The sequence below is a fragment of the Triturus cristatus genome, chromosome 7 (genome assembly GCF_964204655.1).
Source record: "Triturus cristatus chromosome 7, aTriCri1.1, whole genome shotgun sequence".
NCBI lineage: Eukaryota > Metazoa > Chordata > Amphibia > Caudata > Salamandridae > Triturus > Triturus cristatus.
In genome coordinates, this window is record NC_140590.1 from 1,874,412,402 (window position 1) to 1,874,426,142 (window position 13,741).

The 13,741-nt window shown below is 44.6% G+C and overlaps 1 long non-coding RNA gene across 1 annotated transcript in view; it reads left to right on the top strand.

Annotated features, from left to right (window-relative positions):
* The window catches only part of LOC146813565 (uncharacterized), a 484,226-nt gene extending 471,786 nt beyond the window's left edge, over positions 1 to 12,440 (top strand). The window contains exon 3 of the long non-coding RNA XR_014966997.1: positions 11,766 to 12,440. This is a non-coding gene — a long non-coding RNA (uncharacterized LOC146813565). The remainder of the gene's footprint in view (positions 1 to 11,765) is intronic.
* The last annotated feature ends 1,301 nt before the right edge of the window (positions 12,441 to 13,741 follow it).

The window sequence follows — 13,741 nt, forward strand, 5'->3', positions numbered from 1 at the left end:
GCGCACCTCAAGGATTTACAGAAAGCCCCAGCATCTATAGCCAAGCACTGAAACGAGAACTTGACAGTATACACATGCCAGCTAACACTGCCTTGCTTCAATATGTCGATGATCTGCTGATCACCGCCCGAAGCGAACCTGAATGTGAAATAGCGTCACTGACGGTTTTGAAATTTCTGGCTGACAAGGGGCACAAGGTGTCCCCTTCTAAGCTGCAATTTTGTGTCCCGCGAGTTGTCTACCTTGGGCACTCGCTGTCCAAGGAGGGAAGGCAGCTTACACCCGATCGCATCCAGTTAATTGCTAACATGCCACCACCCAAGACACAAAAGGAGGTGCGGGCTTTTATAGGCCTCACTTCATACTGTAGGCAGTGGATCCCTCAATATGCATTTCTAGCAAAACCACTCATCCAGTTGACAACACAGGAGGCAGCCACATCGACTGTCCTCCCTTGGACTCCAGAACATACACATGCCTTTGAAAGCTTAAAGAAAGCTTTATGCCAAGCACCTGTCCTAGCAACACCATGTTACAGCAAACAGTTTACACTCTTTGTTACAGAACGCGAAGGTACTGCTTTGTCAGTACTCACTCAGGAACAAGCAGGATCACACAAACCATGTGCTTATTTCTCTAGTACATTAGATCCAGTAGCTCAGGCTCTTCCAGCGTGCCTGAAATCAGTGGCAGCAACAGCTTTAGCAATCAGACAAAGCGATGCCATAGTGTTAGGACATCAATTGACAGTACAAGTACCACACGCAGTAGAGGTCCTCTTGAACCGCACACAAACACAACACTTGACTATAGCAAGACTCACCGGTTACGAATTAACATTGTTTCAGCCACACATAGAAATCAGACGTTGTAATACGTTAAATCCTGCCACACTGTTACCAGTAGGCGGAACAGATCCATTGGCACATGATTGTGTCGAAGTTATTACTATCACGACGAAACCCAGACAAGACTTGACAGACATCCCTTTGTCAGATCCAGACTTGACATTATATGTAGAAGGGTCATGTATGAGAACAAGTACAGGAGAGTTAGTGGCCGCTTACGCAGTCACAACAGACACTGAAGTCATTGAAACAAATTGTATTAACACTTTGTCAGCTCAAGCAGCAGAGCTCACCGCTCTGACACAAGCCTGTATTCAAGCCACAAATAAAAAAGTTAACATATACACAGATTCACGTTATGCATTCGGAGTCGTCCATGACTTCGGCGTACTGTGGCGAGAGAGAGGTTATCTAACGTCTCACGGTGCCCACATCCAACACGGACCCCTCATTCAAGCCCTATTAGACGCGATTCATCTACCTACTGCAATATCGATTATGAAATGCAAAGCCCACACAAAGGTTACCGATATCATTTCTCAGGGTAATGACCTAGCTGACAGAACAGCTAAACAGACTGCTCAGAATCAGACTCACACAACTGACATGACAACGACAATAGTCCCGACACCAACACATTGCATGACAGTTAAGGATCCCGCCCTTGATGTAATTGACATACAGACACATGCTACACCAGACGAAATAAAGAAATGGACTGAATTAGGAGGGATCCAAACAGATCAAGGATGGATGACGAAGGAAAAATCTATATGGTTTCTTCCCGACTCAATGGTCCAAGTCATCATTAACACTATACATAGTCCAGCGCACCTAGGAGAAAAAGCTATGCTAGACAGCATTCAACACATTTGGTTCAACAAACACTTGCGAGCCGCAGCTAAACAAAAAGTTCGTACCTGTATGATATGTTGTCAGTTTAACCCAGGTAAAAGCATTCCCGTAGAACAGGGTGGATTTCAGCCTCCTGATCACCCTTTTGAAGTCCTCCAGATGGATTATATCCAGATGGAACGATGTCGAGGATTCAAATATGTTCTCGTAGTTGTCTGTGCTCTTTCCCGTTGGACCGAAGCCTACCCGGTTTCAGATTACACTGCCCCGACTACTGCCAAACAGTTAGTTCGAGAATTCTTCCCACGGTACGGTTTACCACGTGTTGTCTACTCAGATAACGGCCAGCCGTTCTCGTCCGAACTAATGAAACACGTTTCCCTTCTATTAGGCTACAAATGGAAATTCCATTGTGTCCGACATCCTGAGGCGGCAGGTCTCGTGGAACGTCATAATCAAACTCTGAAAATTAGATTGTCCAAAATATGTAGAGAGAAAGGAGTCGATTGGATAGTAGCCTTACCAGTTGCGCTCTTTTACATGAGAATGGTAGCACATTCTCGAACAGGGCTATCCCCGTATGAGGGGATCTTCGGTAGACCACCAAATATGTGGGGGACGCCTATACCTCGTAAAATCACTGATGTTGACTGTAATATGCTGATAGATTATCTGGCTTCCTTGATGTCTGCACTACAATCTTGTCGTTCACAGGTATCCGCAGCTTTTCCCGACAATACTGAGGTAAAACCCCATGACGTGGTTCCTGGGGACTTGGTGTTGGTCAGGAATTTTGACCGGAAGACCCAACTGGATCCTAGGTGGAAGTCACCGAAGTTGGTTCTACTCACCACAAGGACAGCTGTGAAGATCGAGGGAAGGAAAGGGTGGTTGCACTCGAGTCATATCAAGAAATTTTATGGACTACCATCCAGCGTAGAGACTCAACCCTGTATTCCCTCACAGACAGACTCAAAGCTCCCCTTGGCTGAATTAACAAAACCAGAACTGTATAAACTAAAATTGAGGTCTAGTAAGTCAGACAATTTGATTGTTTAAGTCCTCTCCAAGGTGAATCGGTTGAATTTGTCTCTGACATGTATCCTCTAGACCGGAATAGAGAAAAAAATCATCAAATACAGCTCAAGAAGCATGCGTATTGTAAATCATTTCGTAGTCACTGCACAGTAACATTATTAATTTTGTTTTTTCTAAGTCTTCTAATCATCATTGTCAGCATCCTATTGCACATGTATTACCCTATTCCTAAGCGTGCTTACAATATAACTGCAGAACATTCTTTTAGTGAATTACCTCCACATGAATTGTCCTATAGATTTGCGCTGCGCAACAACACATTCATTAGTATGCTACATCATTCCCATCAAACCAGCAATGCCACAAATTGTTGGATATGTGGCCGACTCCCTCCCTATCAGAACTATAAGGGAGTTTTGCCCCTCTTTCCCTATCCGTTCACACACAATGGCTCCTGTGGAGCATGGTTTAGTTTGATTAATTCCCTAGATTCGGATTCCGCAGTTTATCAAGACAACTGGGTATGGGGAAACCTGAACTTAGTTTTGCTTAAAGTCTGCTACCCTAACAAGGAGGGACTTCCCAAAAGAACAGGAACTGATCTAGAAAATGAAGTATATGGATTAGGTAATTTTACACTTAACCTTATGATCCTGAACGTTGAATCAGAGGCTACACCAATCTTGCCCGCCATGTCCGTATTCCCAGTAAAAGGGGAACTATGTATAAGAAAGAATGGCTCCATACACATGGGCCATAATAAATGCACCACTCTAATAAAATTCAGTGATCAAGGCAAGTCTACATTTAGAGCTTCTCGTCATTCCTACTTTATATGTGGCCAGACCGCATATATACGCCTACCTTTAGATTGGGATGGTACCTGTTACATAGCATTCCTTCTACCACCTGTTTTCCTAGCTCCTCCTGATTATCATAGAAATACCCATTTAGTACACAATAGACAGCAGAGAGATCTCCCAATTGTCGATTACACTGAAACAGCATGGGAAAAATACACAGATTTCAATAAAGGTTTCTTTCCCTATATAGGTACAGTCACTTATAGTAAGCTGATACGTAGATTAACCAGAACCCTTGAAGCAGTAGTGAATGAAACTATTTCCGCCTTAGGCAATTTAACAGAAGAGCAGTCTGCTATGCGGATTGTTGTGCTTCAAAATCGTCTTGTCCTTGACGTCATCCTGGCCGATAGGGGCGGAGCTTGTAGGGTCATCGGATCAAGTTGTTGCATTTTCATACCAGAAAATTCGCCGTCAGTATATAAAGCCATAACCCGCCTTCATAAGATCGTAAGCCAGATACACCAGAGTCCAGGCACCTGGACTTGGTCCGGTTGGTTCTGGGGCGTGTTGTCAGCCTGGGGATGGAGAATGCTCTCCTTCCTAGGTATTGGCTTTCTCATACTATTCAGTTGCTGCTTATGTCTACAATGTGGGCCAGCGATTTGTGGTCTGTGTGCCACCTCGTGTATCCCACATCCAAGTTTTCGTTCAAGATCCCGGAAGAAGAAAGAAGAACAAATGATGCTATATGAACAGATCGATGGATTGATGAAGATCGATATCTCCTAAGGGTCCGAAGGGGACAAGGAGGGAATGAGGAAATATGAATTTTGTGATCAGTTATGTCCCCTATCGTAGACCCCAACGGCTCCATGTGCATGCTATAAGTACATGTATGTTCCCTCCTGCTCCAGTTTTGAAGACGCAAGTATATGTGCGTCCACCGTCAACATGTCCTCTTTCAGATCCACCATGAATGGGTCAGATATTCCTTTTTTAAGTATGAAAGGCCACCGACTTTATGTGGTTCACTTTCCACATTTTACAGATTCAGGCGAGTAGGCCCGAATTCTGTCATCAAGCCTTTTCCTGCCTTCTGCCTCTGAAAGCTCCAGTCTGAGCCTGCATCTGTGACCATGAACTTTGTCTTACTCCCTGCGCGGCTAACAGTGCCTGATCCAGCCCGTTGCCTGCCAAAAACTATATTTCACCTTCAAGATTATCTCCTCCGCCCCTCATCCGATGCATTCCTGTCTAGCTGTTTAGGTAAACATTCCTCCAGCTACCGTGCAAAGGGCCAGGCCTCGCTGTCCTCATGCAAGTAATTCATAGCCCTGTTACCATGGAATATTCCTACCCCCTCGCATTTAGTGTAGACACTTAGACGCTTGTACACGCACTAACAGTCAGTATAGTCAGTATAGAATAAGATTCTATCCTAAGAGACCTCTCTTTTTGGATAACACAGTTCTTTAAACATAGGATATTAGATATGATTTGGGATTAGGTTGACATAACCCCAGACTTCTGTCTCCACATGTAGAGCTAAATGTCAAGTCCCCTTCTCCCTCTAGTTGCACGTCAATCACACGTCATGCGGCTGCGCACGCATCTCTGCCAAAATATTTCTGCTGACATTGCAGGATTCTCTTATGGATCCACCCACTTGTGACATCATGTATAATGACGTTTTCTAGTTACGCCTATTCTAGTTACGCATGCATATTTTATTTTGTCTTATCAGTTGATACGCCTACTGCATTTGTTTTACTGTAATGCCTTTTCTATAAAAATGATTACCTGTCAATAATATATGCCCTTCCTTCCTGAACTTTCGTGGTGATGGAATAGAATGCCTACAATTCGAATTGTATTCCTTTGTATAGGAATAAAGCCCTTTTAAAACCTCTAATACCACGGATTCTGCCTCTCATTTTACTGAGTTGTTCTTAATAGACTTTACCGCATAAAAAATAGTACCGGTAACGAAATATTTACCACACTACGCCTAACGGAGTGTCCCGTGTCTCTGTTCGACAAAGCAGGTGAACCCAGGAGATGAAGGCGTGCCCTGTGCCACCAGGCCCATAAGGTCTGGTTCTTCAATTTGGAGCCCAACGTGGGGCTTCTTCAGAGGTAGCAGTTCTGCCCGAGGGTCGTGAGGAGCCCCGCAAAGAAAATTCCGGAGGAATCGCGAACCACGTCAAGCGACCCCTGTATGTCGAAATGGTCCGAATGTCTTTTTCAGAGCGGTTTCTCCTTTCTGACAGCTGCTGACGACTGCTGCCCTGACTGCACCCTGCTTTGTTCCCTTTGATAATGTTTGGTATCGCGAGACGTTAGACGGGCCTCTGTTGGCGTAAGAAGACACTTAGTTAAGTATTGGTGGGTAGCTCCCACTATTTTGTTTTGATTTGGGTCTTTGATTCGGCTATTGCAAAAGCCGAAGCCAAGGGGTGAGTACGTTTGTGCTGTATTATTTGATTTAACCCCTTGATGTTTGTGAACAGTCCAGTGAAATAATGATGCCTGGTCTGAGTAAGTTTAGGAAGTTCTGTTGCTTTGGTTGTGATAGGGATTCCCGGCTGGAGGACTCTTGTCCGATTCCTCCGGTTGGAGCTCTATTCAAAACATGGTGTTGGCCCCATTGCCTTTAACGAGGCATGGATCCGATACACGAAAAATGATGGTGTTCTGCAGTGGCCACAGAATGGTAGCTTTGAGCCTGACATATTAGACAATTTGGAAGCGATATTGTTCAAAAGAAAAGCCCGGCCGGCAATGTTTGACTCTTTCCGCCTCTGGCGTAAGGAAGCTAAACAAAAAGAAATTAAGCAGGCAAAACGAGAGAAGAAAGCACAAAGTATGTCGATTATACAGGCTGCCCAGCAGTTTAAAGATAATGAGATTGATCATGCAATGGAAATTTCAGAGAGACAGCATCGTATGGCGATAGATAGATGCTATCCGGTGTTGCCTACTCCCCCTTCTGATGAAAGTAAGGATCTGAAGGAAGACCCTTTGATGTCTCACCTATTGAGATTGCCTCCACCCTATGTACAAGGTGCTAATGCACCCCCGTTGTTACGACCTGTTCAGTTGCCTGTTGTCCCCCCACCTGTTCCGGTTCTTCCACATTTGCCCCTTCCAGTATTGCCCCTCCCACCTCCTCTGCCACTGATTCCTTTGCCTCCATCTCCTGAACCTCAATCCCCTTTGCCTTCGGCTCCCCTTATAACTGCCAGTTCTTCTCCTGTATCGCCTAATACCTTGTCCCCTGTCCTTATGTCCAATTCTCCTACTGTGCGCAAACGAATCACAGATACTGTCTCTGGTTTTTTGTCCCCTTTTCTTGGGACTTTGAACATGTCTCTGGCTTTTTCTTGAAGACAGTCTCGTAGTCAACTTCCAGGTTCCGACGAACGGGTGGCGTTGGACTCTCTCGCTCGCAAATGGATCCAGAAGGGTCCCAAGTATAGTGTGAATGATATCATGACCACCTTTCATCAGTGGGATGTGCCCACGCAGAGATATGTTTTTAATGTTATGTGTGACACTCTTGTTAAAGGATGGGAGGATATGGATTTGGGTATAGTCCCCCAGGGTCTGTTAGATGTTCAGGCTAATTTCGATAAAGGACTCATTGTGGGTTCTAAGGTTAAGGACGCCGTAAGGACACTTGTTACTAGGTCCTTATTTCCTTCACAAATTTTTCTTGATTCTGATCCTGCTGTTCGGCTGACATTGAAACATTAACCAATGAGAGAGGTTCCTCCGATATGGAGGGAAGAGGTTGCACAAGCAGGTAATAATCCAGCTATTCCCGCTCACTTCCAGCGTATATGGGTACATGTCCCCTGGAAGAGATCTGATGTTTTAGCTCTCAAACAGTCTTTACCGGATCCCCGTAAAAATCCTGCTGGCTACTATAAGGAATTGTCCCAGACTGTTGATGCCTGTATTATGAATTTAGCCGATATTGACATGTTGATGGGAAACGTAGTCCCACAAGCGTTATGGGCTCGGATTCGTAGAGAGGATCACGCTCAAGAATTGGGTGGTACCTGGGCTGTTATAATTGCCGCGGATAGAGCCCAAGTGGGTGGTGCTAAGCCTGATGTTTTGTTTTTAAAACATCCCTGGTAGGATTATTACTTTAATGAAAACAATGATGCCCGCCTTACGAGTTAATTGGGATAAATTATCTGCGTGTAAACAAAAGAAAGATGAGAGGGTCTCCGATTTCTTCACTCGTTTTGAGGAGACGTTTATTGATCACAGTGGTCAGGATATGACTACGGAGGGTGGACAGCGATTATTTGTAGATAAATTCGTATTTAATTTACTTCCCGAGTTGTCACATAAATTGAAAGACTCTGAAAGCTCATGGGCTGTTTCTTCTTCTGCTCAGATATTGGCTACTGCTCAATATTACGAAAACAGGGACAAAGAGGAAAAAGATAAGCAAGAGAAAAAGACTAAAGAATTAAAAACAAAGGTTCTTCTGCAACAAGCTTATCCTCCTCGCTCTGCTCAGCGCCAGTTTCCACAGCCTCCCGAGTTTCAGAGGGTGTTTCAAAAGCCTGAGCCCTTTATTCAGGGGCCTATGTTAGGCCCTAACCAATGTGCCTATTGTAGGGAGGAAGGTCATTTTAAGAATGGCTGCCCGGTTTTATTACAGCGTAATGGAGGACCATCCACTCCACGAGGTCGTGGTGGTTTCCAGTTAGTGCCCAGGGGTAGAGGTCGAGGTATGTTGCCTCAAACACAGCGTTCCCCTCCACCTCCAAATTCTATGAACTACTTTGATCAGCAAAATACTCAGTCCACACAGTATTACAATGATGACTACTATGTTGAAGGTGAGAATGAAGATCTTCACGCTAACTAGGACAGCCATAGACAAAGTGAGGGAGTTGTATTGATTCCAGTAGATCAGAAAGGGCCTTATGTTAATGTCACTACAATGGGTGTTTCAGAGCCATTTCTTTTAGATACTGGTGCGATGAGAAGTTCTATCATTCATTCCAAACTCCCTGGGGCACCTTTGTCTGGCTTAACGAATGTATCCGTAGGATTTTCTGGTGCCCCAGTTCGTAGCCCGGTCTCTTGTCCTCTGCCTATTTCAATTGGTTCTTATGATTTGGAGGCTCCGCTTCTTTTAACGACTGGTTGCGGCGAAAATCTATTGGGTTTGGATTTATTGAAAAGAATGCATGCCACGGTATATTGTTCTCCTTCTGGTGTACATCTCGCTTTGGGGCAGAAACTGACTTCTCTAATGTATTTGGCTAAAGATCAATTTCCACCTGAATTGCTCTCTCTCCCTGCAACACTTTGGGCTACGGGTCCAAATGATGTTGGTTGTCTTGAGAGCCCACCCTATGTTGTTACCCTCAAGCCCAATGCTAAATTGCAACGCATCCCTCAATACAAAATTTCCAATGATGGTGAAAGCGCGCTTTTGGCTATTATTTATGATTTGGTTCAGAAGGGTGTTGTTGAGTAGACAAGAGGAAATGTATGCAATAGTCCTGTTCTTCCTGTTCTTAAACACACTGATCTTTCTCAGCCTCCTGTTTATCTCTTTGTGATTGATCTTCGGGAGGTTAATAAAATTGTTGTACCACAGTTTCCTGTTGTTCCAGATATAACTGCCCTGTTAACCATGATACCTGCCTCGGCAGCGTGGTTTTCTGTTATTGATCTGAAAAATGCTTTCTTCAGCATCCCCATTTCTGAAGTGAGTAGGGATATTTTTGGCTTCTCTTTAGGAGGCCGAAGCTTCCGGTTCAAGCGCGCACCCCAAGGCTATTGTGAAAGCCCCTCCATTTATAGTCAAGCTCTGAAATGTCAGCTTGATGCTTTTCCTTTGCCGCCAGGCGCTACCCTTATTCAGTATGTGGATGATTTATTGATTGCTGCTGATTCAGAGGATATTTGCAAGAATGTGACTGTTGCACTGTTGCGTCACTTATCTGATCTTCATCATAAGGTTTCACCTTCTAAACTACAATATGCCCGCCAAGAGGTTACCTATTTAGGTCATCTCTTGTCGAAGGAGGGAAGGCGATTGACCCCGGAACGTATCCAAGCAATTGCACAAATGTCTGTGCCATCCACACAAAGAGAAGTGCGTGCCTTTCTGGGCTTTACCTCTTATTGTAGACAGTGGATTCCAAATTTGTCTTTGTTGGCCAAACCTTTGTTGGCACTCACTTTGAAAGACACACCCCAACCCCTTCCTTGAACTGACGAATGTCAGAAGAGTTTTACTGATTTACATACTGCTCTGTGCTCTGCTCCTGTGTTGGGTACTCCGGATTACAGTAAGCCCTTCACGCTCTATGTCCATGAAAGAGAGGGTTGTGCGTTGTCAGTCTTAACACAACGATTTGGAGACAAACAGCGGCCATGTGCCTATTTTTCGGCTACGTTAGACCCAGTAGCCAAGGCATTGCCTCGTTGTCTTAAAGCTACAGCAGCAGCAGCAATTTCTATTCGTCAGTCTGCTAGAGTGGTGCTAGATAACACTCTCGTTGTTATGGTACCACATGCAGTGGATACCTTGCTAAATAGGACGAAAACGCAGCATCTTACAAGTGCTCGCTTGTCTGGGTATGAGCTGACGCTCTTGGCTAGTCATGTGCACATCAAACGATGTAACACTTTAAATCCAGCTACATTGTTACCTCTTCCAGAGGAGAAAGGTATTCAGGAACAACATAATTGTTTTCTCCGTACTGAGGAGGAGACAAAAGGTAGAATTGATTTGAAAGATACACCACTAGTGGACCCGGATGGGATCCTATGGGTGCATGGTTCTTGTTTTAAACTCCCTAATGGTGAGACAACTTCAGCTTATGCTGTTACCACCTTGCATACAATCGTGGAGACAGCACGCATCAGACATAATTCAGCTCAGGCAGCTGACCTGATAGCTTTGACCAGAGCGTGTGTGTTATCTAAGGGAAAGAGAGTGAATGTGTATACCGACAGCAAGTATACGTTTGGTGTGGCACATAGTTTCTGTCGTTTGTGGAGGGAAAGAGGATTCTTTACCTCCCACGGTACTAAAATACAGCATGGTCAATTGGTAACTGACCTTCTTGAGTCACTTGTTTTGCCTACCCAGATATCAATCGTAAAGTGTAGTGCGCATAAGAGGATTACTGATGATGTTGGTCGCGGGAATGCCTTTGCGGATGAGGTAGCAAAAGAAACAGCCAGGGATGCTACAAGTCGCATGTATGTTGCGGGCCCTGCGAATTGGGTCAGGGAAAGAGGGATGTGTGAGGACACAATAGAAAGTGTGAGATTGATTCAAGGAGAGGCTACAGAGAAGGAGTTGAGTAAGTGGAAAGAGAGTACAGGAATGTTAGATGCGATGGAATGTTGGATAGAATTGTCAGAACATCAGCGTTGGCTGTTACCAGATGCCTATGTACTGCCTGTAATTGCTATGGCGCATGGTCCAGCCCACATCAGTGTGAAAGGAATATGTAAGCTTCTGGCTCCAGTGTGGCTGAACGAAGGGATTCCAAAATGTGCAGATAATTTAGTGAAGCATTGTATCGTTTGCTTGATGCATAATCCAGGAAAGGGAACCCCAACTCCAGCAGGTCATTTTGCTCCCCCAACATACCCTTTTGAGGTGTTGCAAATTGACTATATTCACATGGAACGATGCAACAATCTCAAATATGTTCTGGTGGTGGTGTGTGCCTTCTCCAGATGGATAGAGGCCTACCCCATGAAAGACAACACTGCTTTGTCCACTGCCAAAGTTATTCTGAAAGTGTTCTACCCCAGGATTGGTTTGCCACGCATTGTCTGGAGTGACAATGGAAGTGAATTTGTGGGCCAAATTATGAAAAAGTTGTGTGCCGGTCTTGGTATTAGGCAGAAATTCCATGCGGCAAACCATCCTCAATCAGTGGGTTTGGTAGAGTGCTATAACGGCACTCTCAAACTTAAGCTTGCAAAGGTACAGGCCAGCACGAGTCTTGCCTGGCCCAATGCTTTACCCTTGGCTCTCCTATCCACTAGAACAGCTGTACATTCTCGTTTGGGACTCAGCCCATACGAGGTTGTTTTTGGGCGCCCGGCTAATGTTTGGGGAGTCCCTCGCCCTAAAAAGTATTCTGACATACAGTATCCAATGCTGATTGACTACTTACATGACCTCACCACTAAATTGCGTGTTCTCCACCAACAGGTTCAAAACGCTCTACCAGAAGCCTCCACAGACCCAGGTCATTCTATCCAACCTGGAGACTGGGTCTGTGTGAAAAATTTTCAGAGGACGAGAAATTTGGAACCTCGTTGGAAGACGCCTCAACAAGTTCTTCTGGTGACACGTACAGCAGTGAAAGTCGAAGGGAAAAATAACTGGATCCATGGCGTGCACTGCAAAAAGGTGCCCTTGCCCTTGCCTTTTGACCAGTGGGTCCGTAAGGGTGTAGGTGATTTTGAAGGTGAAAGGGTCCCCCAGTTTGTACCTTTCAGTAGTGCACACCGGGATGGAGCTCGGTCAGAGAAAGAAGATGACGACGTTTTACAAGAAGCCGTACCGGCACATCTCCGACTGAACACTACAGATCCACAGACCCTATTTCAGGACCAAACTGTACTGAACAGAACTCAATATAATTTAAGGCCTAGACTGGTCAAGGACACCTGAGCTTTTTCATCTCTTTTGTGACATGTATCATCTGTCCAGGTTGCAGGGTCACGGTAGGAGTCTTGGTTCGTGACCTGTATAGTGGCTAGGCCCCCAGGACTTGCAGTGTCATAGGACGGCTAATAATCACAGCCGAGTGAGTAAGGAAGATTGCCGTGAGCAACAATTTTAGAGGATGGATGTCACATTGGGAAAGAACAATAAGAAGTAAAAGATGAGAAAGAAATATTGTAATTTATTGTACAGTCGATGTGGCATAACATTGTGTGTTTTTATGTTTTTGAGTACCTTATTGGCTTGTGTAGGTAGGATTGTTCATACTATGCAGCACAAATCTGTCCCTACTTCTATTTCCTTGCCTCTTCATTCTACTATCTCCCCACATCAATTATATACGCTTCCCCAACATGAACTAATCAGGAGAACAGAATATTTTAACAATTCATTTGTCCAGTTGTTGCACCAACACCAATTGGTAGTCAACACAACCGACTGTTGGGTGTGTGGACTTATGCCTCATACCACAGACAAAGGGATGCCATATTTAGCCCTTTAATTTTCTTATGAAGGTTCTGCTTGGGCCTATTTTGTGATGTTTTCAAATGCATATCAGACCCGATTTAGACGTCCTGTTGGTTCATATGGTAGTGGACCAGATTTTAGTCATAGTTCTCTGATAAAATGAATAGTGGCTATGGCTAGAATTGTGGAGAATAGAATGGTTCCTGTTGATGAGAAACGGACATACGATGGTTGGAACGTAACTCGCTACGCTACTAGCCTTACAGATAGGGTTAAACAGGGAAAATCTCCACCAATTTGGACTGTGCCAACTTTTGTTTACAAATGAATGGCCAGACTACTGACACTAGACAAGGAAAGAGTTTTTGTTCCCATACATACATTTACACATCTCAGAATTCGCCACCGTTAGTGCCATCCCAGGGCACGTATTTTGTCTGCCACAATAGAGCCTACACGTGGCTACCGATGGATTTTTCAGGAACGTGCTATATAGCCTTTCTTCTCCCGCCTACATACACTGCTTCTTCAGGTCATCACAGAAACAGATATGGCAGAGGGATTATTGATTCTAAAGACACGGCAAGACAAGAGGGAGGTGATTTCCTTAAAGGATTTCTCCCTTTCTGGGGCCCAATGGCCAACAGTAGAAACATGAGACAATTGGTTCGTGTTGTTGAGACTACCATAGATTTCACTGTGGGAGCCTTGAGTAATCTCACAGCTGAACTTCAGGCGGATCGTCTCATGATATTGCAGAACCGGATTGCTCTGGATGTTATTCTTGCAGATCGTGGTGGAGTCTGTAAATTGATCGGATCTAGCCGTTGCATTTATATACCTGACGATGCCCCTACGGTATACCAAGCCATCTCCAAATTACATGTGATCTCCGAGTCGATTTATCAGGACGAAGGAGATTAGTCTTTATTGGAATGGTTTTGGGGATTACTGTCCAAATGGGGATGGAAGGTATTAACCTTCCTTGG